Source organism: Somniosus microcephalus, chromosome 7 (assembly GCF_052327205.1).
Source record: "Somniosus microcephalus isolate GS21.2 chromosome 7, FLI_Smic_1.0, whole genome shotgun sequence".
Lineage (NCBI taxonomy): Eukaryota > Metazoa > Chordata > Chondrichthyes > Squaliformes > Somniosidae > Somniosus > Somniosus microcephalus.
In genome coordinates, this window is record NC_140993.1 from 251,535,378 (window position 1) to 251,547,135 (window position 11,758).

The window sequence follows — 11,758 nt, forward strand, 5'->3', positions numbered from 1 at the left end:
CTGATTCATCACGCTACCAAAGACCAGATCGTGATATTTTCCAATAAGTGGAGGACACTGGTAAGAGTTTTCTGTCTGATAAATATTTGAAAATGAAAAATTTTAAAGGATATGTGGAAGGGCACGGGTATGGGATTAATTGTATAGCTGTTTCAGAGAGCCGGCACAGGGATGATGTGCTGAATATCCTCCTCCTCTGATGTTAAGTGTCTATGATTCTATGATCCCTGAGTCTCATTTGCTTAGATATTGAGCACACAAAGATGCACACTGCTTCATGACGGACCTTAGGTCTGCTCACGGAATGGCAATTGACACTGAACTCTAACATAAACCCCCCCAAGAATATAATAGTGCTTACAGAATCTGTTCATTCCAAACTTGTTGCTCTTGCACTTCTGGTTTTCGATGAATTATAGAGCAATTGCATAATGTTATTGGCCTGTTGCCTCCGCTCCTGAAAGTGTTACAGAGATCAGAAACTTGCCATGTGGAAAATCATTGTGATTTGGCACATTGCGGCATCCTGAAAATATCTTGCTGCATTTGCTGCCCACTTATTACAATTTTGCATTGAAAGTCTCAGAAAAAAATGTGATTGCTGGCTTTTGAGCAATAACGAATCACTTGCTGGAACAAATCAGCTCAAAAAAAAGGAAGACTTGCATTTCTCTAGCACCTTTCACGACCACCGGACGTCTCAAAGCACTTTACAGCCAATAAAGTACTTTTTGGAGTGCAGTCGCTGTTGCAAAGTGGGACACACGGCAGCCAATTTGCGCACAGCAAGCTCCCGCAAACAGCAATGTGATAATGACCAGATCATCTGTTTTTGTTATGTTGATTGAAGGATAAATATTGGCCAGGACACTGGCAACTCCCCTGCTCTTCTTTGAAATAGTGTCATAGGATCTTTTACGTCCACCTGAGAGAGCAGATAGGGCCTCGATTTAACGTCTCATCCAAAAGACGGCACCTCCGACAGTGCAGCACTCCCTCAGCACGGCACCGGAGTGTCAGCCTAGAATTTTGTGCTCAAGTCTCTGGAGTGGGACTTGAACCCACAACCTTCTGACTCAGAGGCGAGGGTGCGACCTACTTTTTTTATTTTATTTATTATTTATTAAACATTAAAAACATTTACAACATCGTGATCATTCCATTGTATCATACAAATCCATTCCGCCACTCTGCACAGCCATTCCTCCACCACATATTAACATCAAAACCTAAAGTTTAATTTGTCTCCCATAACATATACTAATCTATTGTACTTTAAAAATTGATCATTGATCATGGCTCTGAATAAGGGAAGTGTGCCTATTAATCCCCCCATTATTTAATCTCCGGCCCTTCCCTCCTCTCATGCTCCTTCCCAACTTTTCGGGCAGCTGTTGCTTTCTCCTGCAGCCTCCGGCTCTTTTTCACCTCCTGTTTGAACCTTTCCTGCAGTTTCAGCCTCTTCCTTACATTAGGTTTGGGCCGAGGAGCTGCCCCTTCTCCCTCCTTCTGCCCCTTCTCCCTCCTTCTGCCCCTCACTAACCTTTCCCTTTCCACATGATGCCACCCCACCCCCACTTCCATGTCTCTGTCCCCCACTGACTCCTCACTCTCGAGTTCCTCTGTAACGTCACGTCCCTGCTCCCCGTCAGACCTTAGAGAGTCTTCTTGCTATCACGGTTTCTCCAGTAGTGCCACTTCCTTCGGCCTCATCTCCACCGTTGACCCTTGCTCCCCATTTCTTCTCTCTCTGGGACAATGGCACATCTGCACCTATCTTGCTCCCTTCTGGCGCCTTTGTCTCTCCACTCCCATCCTGCTGCCCCTTTAAGGCTCCTGCCTCTTGCACCCTCTCCTTGTCTTGCCCCCTCCTCCCGAGATGTCCGACTTCCCGTCTTTCTTTGGAGTACTTACATTTACCCTGCACCCCACTCCCGCCTCCCCTCCCCCCGTGGACACCAGATTCTTTAGGGAGAGCTGAGCCATATTATGGCTCGACTCTGCCCTCAACCCATGCTGCCCACTGCTGTCTTTGTCCTTTTCCACCGTACTTGGTGTGTTTTCCACCATTTCCATCTTGTTCACTTCTCTGCCTCTTCCTGGGCTCTTTTCTCCTTCCATTCATCAGCTGTGTCCTCTGCCTGCTCCGCTCCTCCAGCCGCTCCACTCACATCTCTTGCTCCTTCTCCCATCTCCTCATCACTCAAAGGGCTTCCTTCTGCCACACACTCACAGCGGGTGGGGCCTTTGTGACACACCCCACAGCTCTCTGCCTTGCAGCTCCGAGCGATGTGTCCACACTCACCGCAGTTATAACAGTACAAGTCTGGACAGCTTCTTACAAGATGGTCGTGCCCAAGACAATAATAACAAGCCTTCACCTGGTTATCATGCAGTACCTGGAAATACTGCACCCCTTCCATTGTCTCAAATTTCATACTATACGGCAATGACTTCACCCTCTCTGGGAACCGCACGTCTACATAACGGGTTTCATCTGCTACCCATGTTCCTGGATAGTATCTCCTCTTTATTGCTGAGCAAATTTTAATGTTCCACAACTCCAACTTTTTTATTAGCACATCGTCCTCAATATAAACCGGCAGGTTTAAGAATGAGACCACCACCTTTTCAGAATATAGCAGAGTTACCTCCAAGGCCTTGTCCGAATCTTCAACTCAGTAAATTCTTTCCACCTCCTCTCGGCCACTGTCCATCACCTCGAACCCAACTTTTGGCTTTGGTCGGCAGGCAAAGCAGCTTCCCTCGCTGCAGTCCTCATGTACCGCCTGGATAATATCCCAAGCTTGTATCTCCTTATCCTCACACTGAACTACCACCGTGTTTTCTTTTTCAAACCTCCTGGGGTCCCGACCCAAACCTTTGGGCCTTTTTTTCTCCCTTCCCCCAATATTTTCTCCCCTGATTAAATTCATCTTGGGAACATTGTCCTCTGAGGGGCCCAGCCCTCTGGGCCCCTCAGCAGCCACCTGGCTGCTGTTTAAGGACCAAAAAGGCCCTAAAACCTGAATAAAAACCCCCAAAACCCAGCAGCAACTTTTTACAAACTCACTCCAACTCCCTGCAGCAATCAAGCACCCAGCAACACCTGCTCACTCCTTGCCCCTCCCACCTAGAGAGTGCTACCAACTGAGTCACAGCTGACACAGTTGCCCTATTCAGCTGTGACACAGTTGCCCTATTCAGCTGTGGTTCAGTTGGTAGCAAACTCGCCTCTGAGTCAGAAGGTTGTGGGCTCAAGTCCCACTCCAAGGACTTGACATAAAGCTAGGTTGACACTCCAGTGCAGTGCTGAAGGAGTGCTGCACTGTCAGAGGTGCCGTCTTTTGGATGAGACGTTAAACCGAGGCCCTATCTGCTCTCTCAGGTGGACGTAAAAGATCCCATGGCACTACTTCGAAGAAGAGCAGGGGTGTTATCCCCGGTGTCCTGGCCAATATTTATCCTTCAACCAACATAACAAAAACAGATTATCTGGTCATTAGCACATTGCTGTTTGTGGGACCTTGCTGTGCAGAAATTGGCTGCTGCATTTCCCACATTACAACAGTGACTCCATTTCAAAAGTACTTCATTGGCTGTAATGTGCTTTGAGATGTCCGGTGGTTGTGAAAGGCGCTATATAAATGCAAGTCTTTCTTTCTTCTATTCATGAGGTGAAATCATAATCTATTCTGCGGCATAATATGTTAGTCTAGAAAGTGCTGTTAATGTGTTCAGTCTGGGCTCAGCTGTAGCACCCTTGCCTCTGAGTCAGATGCTTGTGGGTTCAAATGCCGCTCCATCAAGACTGGCATTTCAGTGCAGTACTGAGGGAGTGCTGCATTGTTGGAGGTGCTATTTTTCAGATGAGATGTTAACTGAAAGCCCTGCATGTTTGTCCAAATAGACATTAAAAAAAACTCATGGCACTATTTGCAGGAGAGCAGGAAGTTCTTCCAGTGTTGAGGTCAATATTCATCCCTCAGCCAACACTCCAAAAATAGACTCAACTGGTGTGTGCAAATCGGCTGCTTCAGTTGCCTATGTATCAATAGTGACTGTACTTCCAAAAGTGATGCAAATCTTTCCTTCCATTCCATATCTAAAAGCTTCTGGAATAATTTATTTTTGTTGGTTTCTATTGCTGTTTACAGTCTTTGGACAAAACTGGGAATTATTTCCTTCATAGTGTCCAATGAAAAGGACTGTGACTTGTTAGTAGGAGCCAGTTCTGTACCTGAAATAGCACCGGGAAGGCATGTCAAATTGCTGCAGAATTTGCTACTGTTGATTGAGAAAAGCCAGATTAACATGGCAGAAGCTGTGAACTCTTCAGCCAGCACTCTGAGAAAGAAGGCACATACTTTAAGCAACTCATGGCCAGCCTCCAGAAATGGGTGTTGCACCAGGCATGGGAAAGAAGAAGGCCATAACTGTTGGGCACCAGAGTCTCAGATGTGTCTAAAACCTATGTAGGGCCCTCACAATGTACAGTCCAGAGGGTCGAGGGCCTCCAGAATCCCAGCAGGCTATCATTGGAACCTTGCAGATAGCCAGCAGACTTACTCCCTTGGAGTCACTTCGAAGGAGTGATAGGTTAGGTGTCACATACCTGAAACAAAGCACAAGCAGCAAGGGGCAGTACCATGCCAATTCGAGCTGTCAAGAGGCACACACTACATAAATGAGAAAATAAATGTCCTGCATGTGACTTGACTAGTTTGTATTTGCCATTGGTTGCAGTATAGCAGGAACCCCGCATAAGCTGGAAATAGAACTGAGCATGAAGGTGCAGGACAAGGTGGTTTGGGCACAGTTATTTGGCTGGTGTGGTTTGCCTGTTTAAGAAATGGTGCAACAGTGGCCCTCCTTGGAAGGCATCTGGAGTTATTATATTACACACCAGTCTTGCTTCCTGTATTACGAGTACTGTTGGTAGTTCCTTATTGGCTTTTTCACCCTTTTATTCTGCCACGCCATCAAGATGCATGCAGAAACCTTTACCTCCAGGTGAAGTCAGGGAGTCTGCAGCAGACGACAATTACTCTGGAAGCCTGGGGAGGAGGGTTAGTTTTAATGTAAAGCTGCCCAGTCTAGACATGTCAGGGCCAGTTTTATGCACTCTATTTCTGCTCAAGTTTGCTGCATGGGTGTCATGAGCCATGACTGTGTACGGTAGACTTGGTCTTCCACTTTCATTTCTCTTCAAATAAGGGTGGCACAGATGAATGCTTTAGATTGAAAGTTTTGTGAGAACTTCTGGAAAAGCAGCCATTGACCTGTATGATTCGGTACTGATGGTCAAATTCCACGCCAACATTGAGGTATAAATCTCCCAGCGAGTCATATAGAGTACAGCATTGTGCCCAGAGGTCTGAACGGCAACATGGGTTTAGTCAATGACCCTCTAGGCTGTGGAAAAGCCAGTGGTTCTGTTGAATTGTTTTGCCTGCAGATCTTGTTATAATCGATCAGTAGTTAAAGTGATTAAAACTATTGGTCCTGCTGAATAATATACCTAGGATCTTGATACATCTCTGGGCTATGAACTGGCTAATGCTGCAAATGTCCACACTGCTCACTGGGAATGGATCCAATTCATAAGAATAGAGGAGCACGCTGCTTTGATTGACACCGACAGTGCCATATGGACTTGAGCACAAAATCTAGGCTGGCACTCCAGTGCAGTACTGAAGGATTGCTGCACTGTCGGAGATGCCGTCTTCCAGATGAGACGTTAAACTGAGGCCCTCTCAGGTGGATGTAAAAGATCCCATGGCACTATTTTGAAGAAAATGAGGGGAGTCCTCCCCGGTGGCCTGGCCAATATTTATCCCTCAACTAACACCTAAAAACAGATGATCTGGTCACTATCACATTGCTGTTTGTGAGACCTTGCTGTAAGAAAACTGGCTGCCGCATCGCTTACTGTATTGGGTACAGTAGCATAGTGGTTAGACTAGTAATCCAGAGGCCTGGACTAATGATCCGGAGACATGAGTTTGAATCCCACCATGGCAGCTGGGGAATTTAAATTCAATGAAACAAATCTGGAATAAAAAACTAGTATCAGTAATAGTGACCATGAAACTACCGGATTGTCATAAAAACCCATCTGGTTCACTAATGTCCTTTAGGGAAGGAAATCTGCTGCCTATACCCGGTCTGGCCTATATGTGACTCCAGACCCACAGCAACGTGGTTGGCTCTGAACTGCCCTCTGAAATGGCCTAATAAGTCACTCAATTTTATTTAAGAAGGCGGCTCACCACCACTTTCTCGAGGGCAATTAGGGATGGGCAATAAATGCCGGCCTTGCCAGCGGTGCCCACATTCCATGAATGAATAAAAAAAAGACAACAGTGACTACACTTCCAAAAAAAGTACTTCATTGGCTGCAAAGCGCCTTAGGATGTCCTGAGGTCGTGAAAGGCGCCCCTTAAATGCAAGTTCTGTCTTTTTGACCTGGATTTTCTACTTCTGTGTTTGCCAGCTCACAATTTTCTGCCTGTTAAAAGGAATGGAGAGAAAACGTTGTGGGCGACGAGTGCAGAAGCAAAAAATCCTGGCTGTTGTAAATTGTGCGGAGGTCTTTGTGAAGGAAATGGCACAGCTCTTTTGATGTCTTTCTGCTAAATGTCAGCTTTCTTGGACACATCTCTACTCTCATTATCTGGTGGCTGAGCCAGGAGACTCCCTGTGTAACAGAGTGGCAGGACATGACCATATGCCACATGCGCCATCTGATATCACAAACAGTCTTTTCTGTTCTTGTATAGTTTCCTGTGCCTGATCCAATGCTATGGAAGAACTGCCTGTCGTCACAGCCGTGGCCAGCAACCTAAAAAAAGGAAAGAAAATGTAAATCTGCTTACCTTTTAAATGAAGATTCCGGCTTTCTCCCTACACAATATAGGGTGAGTCCCCCTTAAGTACTTAGTCTGGCCCCTTAATTCATAGATTGTACACGTTGAGTGCAATAGAGCTTATCTTTGCTTTTTGCACTCTAGCACAGTTGTTGAGGTTGGGAAACATATGCTACCTAAGTGTCATACTCTCCACCTAACATTGCTGTCCCTATCACTCAACTATTGCTGGCAGAATCCTTTATGCCAGCACAAATTTCTGGGCTGTAGGAGCACTAATTATAAAGAAAAAATCTTTGTAAGTTTGTTTTTTAAGGTTATTGCATGTTACTTCTAACACAGAAACAGGCCGTTCGGCCCAACAGGTCCATGCCAGTGTTCATGCTCCACACAGGCCTCCTCCCACCTCACTTGATCTCACTCTACAAATATATCCTTCTATTCCTTTCTCCCTCATGTGTTTATCTAGCTTCCCCTTAAATGCATCTATGCTATTCGCCTGAACTAATTCATGTGGTAGCAAGTACTTATAAAATCTTCAATTTTCTTCTTCTTGGTCTCCCTAGGTTATGCAAACTTTGCACCCGAGAGGATGAGTGGGGGACCTGTTCTCAGCCACTCGCTGAGATATACCTGGCCAGCGACTAGGAGGTGCATGAGAGTGACTTGTGAAAGAGTTGCCCTGTGGGAAGAGCATTTCAGAGTCGCTGAATCTTTGGGGAAATTGGAGCTCAGTTAATGACCCCACTCTAGATCTCCTAGGGGGATTTCCTACACTGTAGAGAGAAATTCATTTGTGCTGTCTGGTGTGATGAGGGAAATGGGCCCAGTTAATGCTTGGCAACTGGCCAATCTGGCATGGAGTTTTTTTTTACCTTTCCCTCAGCTCCCCAAACAACGATTTCCCATTAGAATGCATTGTTAAAGTTCACAGATTTGATTCTGTCTCTAAAATTCACAATGATTAATGTGGCATTGGGCACTACACTGGTATGCACAAGTCTATTCTACTTTGAGTTATAAGAATTAGTCAACCTATGATTAAATGAAGATATCCTCAAAAGGTGATGACTGCATTGAAATTATGAATCCGTGAATTAAGGAGAAAAAAATAGGTGATAATGGAAAAGTATCTGATTTAATCCCATAACTGTTTGCCATTTATAGGAATGCAGAAACCAACAGAGGCTCAGGAGAGGCACTAAACATTTTGGAGATTGTGTTTGAGTAATCAGGCACTATTTTTTACGTGTTTTAATTGGCCTTCATGCAGAAACGGTTTCCATGAGATGGGAATAGAGTCACAAAGTCTAACAAACATTTTCATTTAAAAAACAAATATGCAGTAAGTACATGTGGAGGAGTATTTTGTACTGAGAGTTCTTTTCTTTGTCCTTTCATTTTTTTGTTATTGAAGAGTTTAAATATTTTTATGCTTCACCTTGCATCAAAATGTAATCCCTCCCTTGAATAACTCTTTTATTTGTAGACTAGCTGGGGGAGCCCGGCTTTGCCAGGGCTGTTTTGGGCCGGGCGGTTTAAATCGAGTCCCAGGCTTTGGGGCCTGTCTGTCTGTCCCTGTGTGAATCTGCTGCCGGGCAACATTTTAAATCGAGTCCCAGGCTTTGGGGCCTGTCTGTCTGTCCCTGTGTGAATCTGCTGCCGGGCAACATTTCTACCTTTTAATAGCTTCAAAGATGAAAGTGAAAGTACTTATAAAACGTTTTTGGTAAATGTTATGTTATTTTTAAAAGAGATACTAACTTTTTCGAAGCTGGATTAGCAGATTTTGAGCTGGAAGTAGTGAAGCAATGGCTGGCCGATGCCTGAGTTGAAAAGCATTAGTCCCGCCCACAGACGCAGCGATTGGCCAACCATCAGGTGACTGAACTGTAGGATTGGTCAATCGTGACGGCACAGGATTGGTCGACCTTGACATCAGCCAATCAATGCTAATTAGCAGATAATGAGTTTAATTTTGAAGGTTTTTTGCATAACGCGCAAACAATTTTCGTCCGACCGAAAAGTAAATATACTTATGACGGTTCTGGAATCGTAAGCTTTCTTTCGATGTAACACACGTGTAGGTACGCTCTATAACTTTCGAGTTTATTCAATACAGACAGACGGAATGACAGACAGACAGATGTATCCTTTTATATATATAGATGTGAACTACCTCCCTCACTCCTGAGGAGAGCGTTTAGCTCGACAAACCAATTGAAGTCTGGGAAGTTACGAGGGCTGTTAGGACTCTACGTACCTGAAAGCACTGGGCTCTGGTGGCTTTATTAAAACATTGCAACTTCGTTAGCTCCTTTGCTCTTGAGAATGTCTAATTGCTCCTGGGATCAATCCTGATTCTTCAGCATGGCACGAATTATACTTTATCCTGAAAGGAAGAATTCCCCTATAATGTGGGATAGCATAAGACTGAAAAATGATGGCTGAAGTATTGTTACTTGATTGGAGGCAGCCTTCCTCTGTTTAATTTTTAAGGTGCAATTATTGTGAACTTAAGCGACAGAATCAAATCTGTGAATTTTTAAATAACAACAGAAAATGCTGGAAAAACTCAGCAGGTCAGGCAACATCCGTGGAGAGAAATTTGAGTTGACGTTTCGGGTTGGACCCTTCTTCAAAACTGGAAAGAAAAGAAACTAGATCGGAGGCAGGGCTGCGATTGGACAAAAGAATAAAAGAAACAAAAGAAGTAAAAGAGATTAGAAGCTAGACGAGATGGTAATAGGCTGGGATTAGGTGTAAAGTGTACTGGCAGGGCAAAAGATAGCTGCCAGGTGTGAGAGAGAAACAAAAGGAAAGGGGGGGGGGGAAAGGAGTGGAACAATTACAAGAGAAAATGAAATGGGGGCCGAGCTTATGATCTGAAATTGTTGAACTCGATATTGAGTCCGGAAGGCTGCAGACTGCCTAATCGGAAGATGAGGTGCTGTTCCTCGAGTTTACGTTGAGCTTCCGTGGAACAATACAAGAGGCCAAGGACGGTGAGGTCCGAGTGGGAATGGAGCGGTGAATTAAAATGACAGGCGACCGGAAGCTCGGGGTCACCCTTACGGACTGAACGGAGGTGTTCCGCAAAGCGGTCACCCAATTCTGTTGTTATTTCGGATTTCCAACATCTGCAGTATTTTGCTATCGTACTGTGAATTTTTAAGGTGGGATTTGGAAAGCGGATGTTGTCTACGGACAGCACAAGACGTCTTGTTGATGTTTTGACCTACTGTAAGAGCCATAAAAGCTTAAGAAAATACTTTAAAATATTGGTTAAATAGCATAATACAGTTAATTTACCTGATTGACTTATTGTATTAAGAAACCCCCTATTTTCTTGCTCCAGTAGTATAGTCCGAGACACCCCCTTCATTCTTGCCACAATGGTACAGTCCCTAAGCCACACATGGTATGCAGCCATTTTACAGTTTAAACTCCACGTGGCTGAAGGAGGCAGAAGTTGTGAGGTTTGGAGCAATACAGTTTTTGACCGTGTTCGTTTATACGTGTTTGCTTTGTAATTCCGTTTGTGAAGTGTTATAGTAAACAGTTTAAAAGACAAAGCTACGTTTGGGAACGTTTTATTTCGACACGCGTCTACTCGTTGTTAACAGCCCCACAGCTCAGTGGCTGCCTGTTTGGAAACTAAGAAGCGCCACTACATTAGTCAAAAACTTGCTCCCTAAGAAGGAAAGGACGGAATCGTCGGCGAACGTATACATGAATGGTCACGGAGCCAGACGACAATATAAGAAAGCGAAGGTACAGTGACTGTTACTTGCTTTGTTCATTCTATTGAGAAGCTAAATAAGAGCTGCGGGTAAAATGGCCGAGGCCTTACGGAGCCAGGAGCTTCCCCCAGCCAGAAGGATTGCTGGCCAAAAGAGGGAAATAAAGCTCCCCCCAAAGGCAATGGAAGAGAAGTTACATAGAAGCATAGGTGCAAGGAAGGCTAAATTAGCTCAGATAACTGGAAAAATGAAGATAATTGATCGTCTCATGGAAGATAATGCTAATATTAAGAAAGCTGAAGACATAATGTATTACAATTTCTCCAAGCTGCATGAAGAATTTAATGTACTCAATGAAGATGTATTAGCACTTCTGTCTGAAGAAGAGGGAAACGCTGATCAGCACAACTGGTTTGATCTTAAATCAACCAGCATTAAGGACTATATCAAGGCCACAGAACAGTGGATGTTAAAGATTCGTCAAGATGCTGATACAGCAGAGAAAGATAAAGTTGACGATGAAGTCGGACCAGACGATAGCATTTCAGAGACTTCTGCCAGACCGAGCAAAAATCGAAAAGAAGGTAGCTCTGTTTCTGGACGCAGGTCAGTCGCTTCTACCACAAGCTCGTCGCGACGCATGAGAGAGGAGGTTGAACGGGCGGCGTTGATGGCGCGCGCAGCATCTTTAGCAGAGAAGCAAGCTCTTGAACGGGAAGAGGCCCAACTGCAGGTCCAAGAGGCCCAACTGCAGGCCCAACAGGCCCAACAGGCCCAACTGCAGGCCCAACAGGCCCAACTGCAGGCCCAACAGGCCCAGGTGCAGGCAAAGAAAGAACAGCTGGAGATAAAAACAGCTATCGCGGTCTCAGACGCCAGGTTGAGTGCGTATGAAGATTATGAAGGCTCACGGGACGGCGGGAGCGAATACTGCCAGTCAATGTTGTCGCATAGAGTTGGATCCAGGGCACCTTCAAGAGTTACAAGAGAGTCCGAAGGCAATCCCCTGGCATTACAGCGTGGAAGAGTGGCCTCTCCACTAACAGGAGCATGTGATGCTACCCCAGATGTCAGACGGTCTAGACTAGACCCTGCTGATGACCACCAGAGGCCTGAAGACACAGGGAGAAGCCTATACCAAGTGAT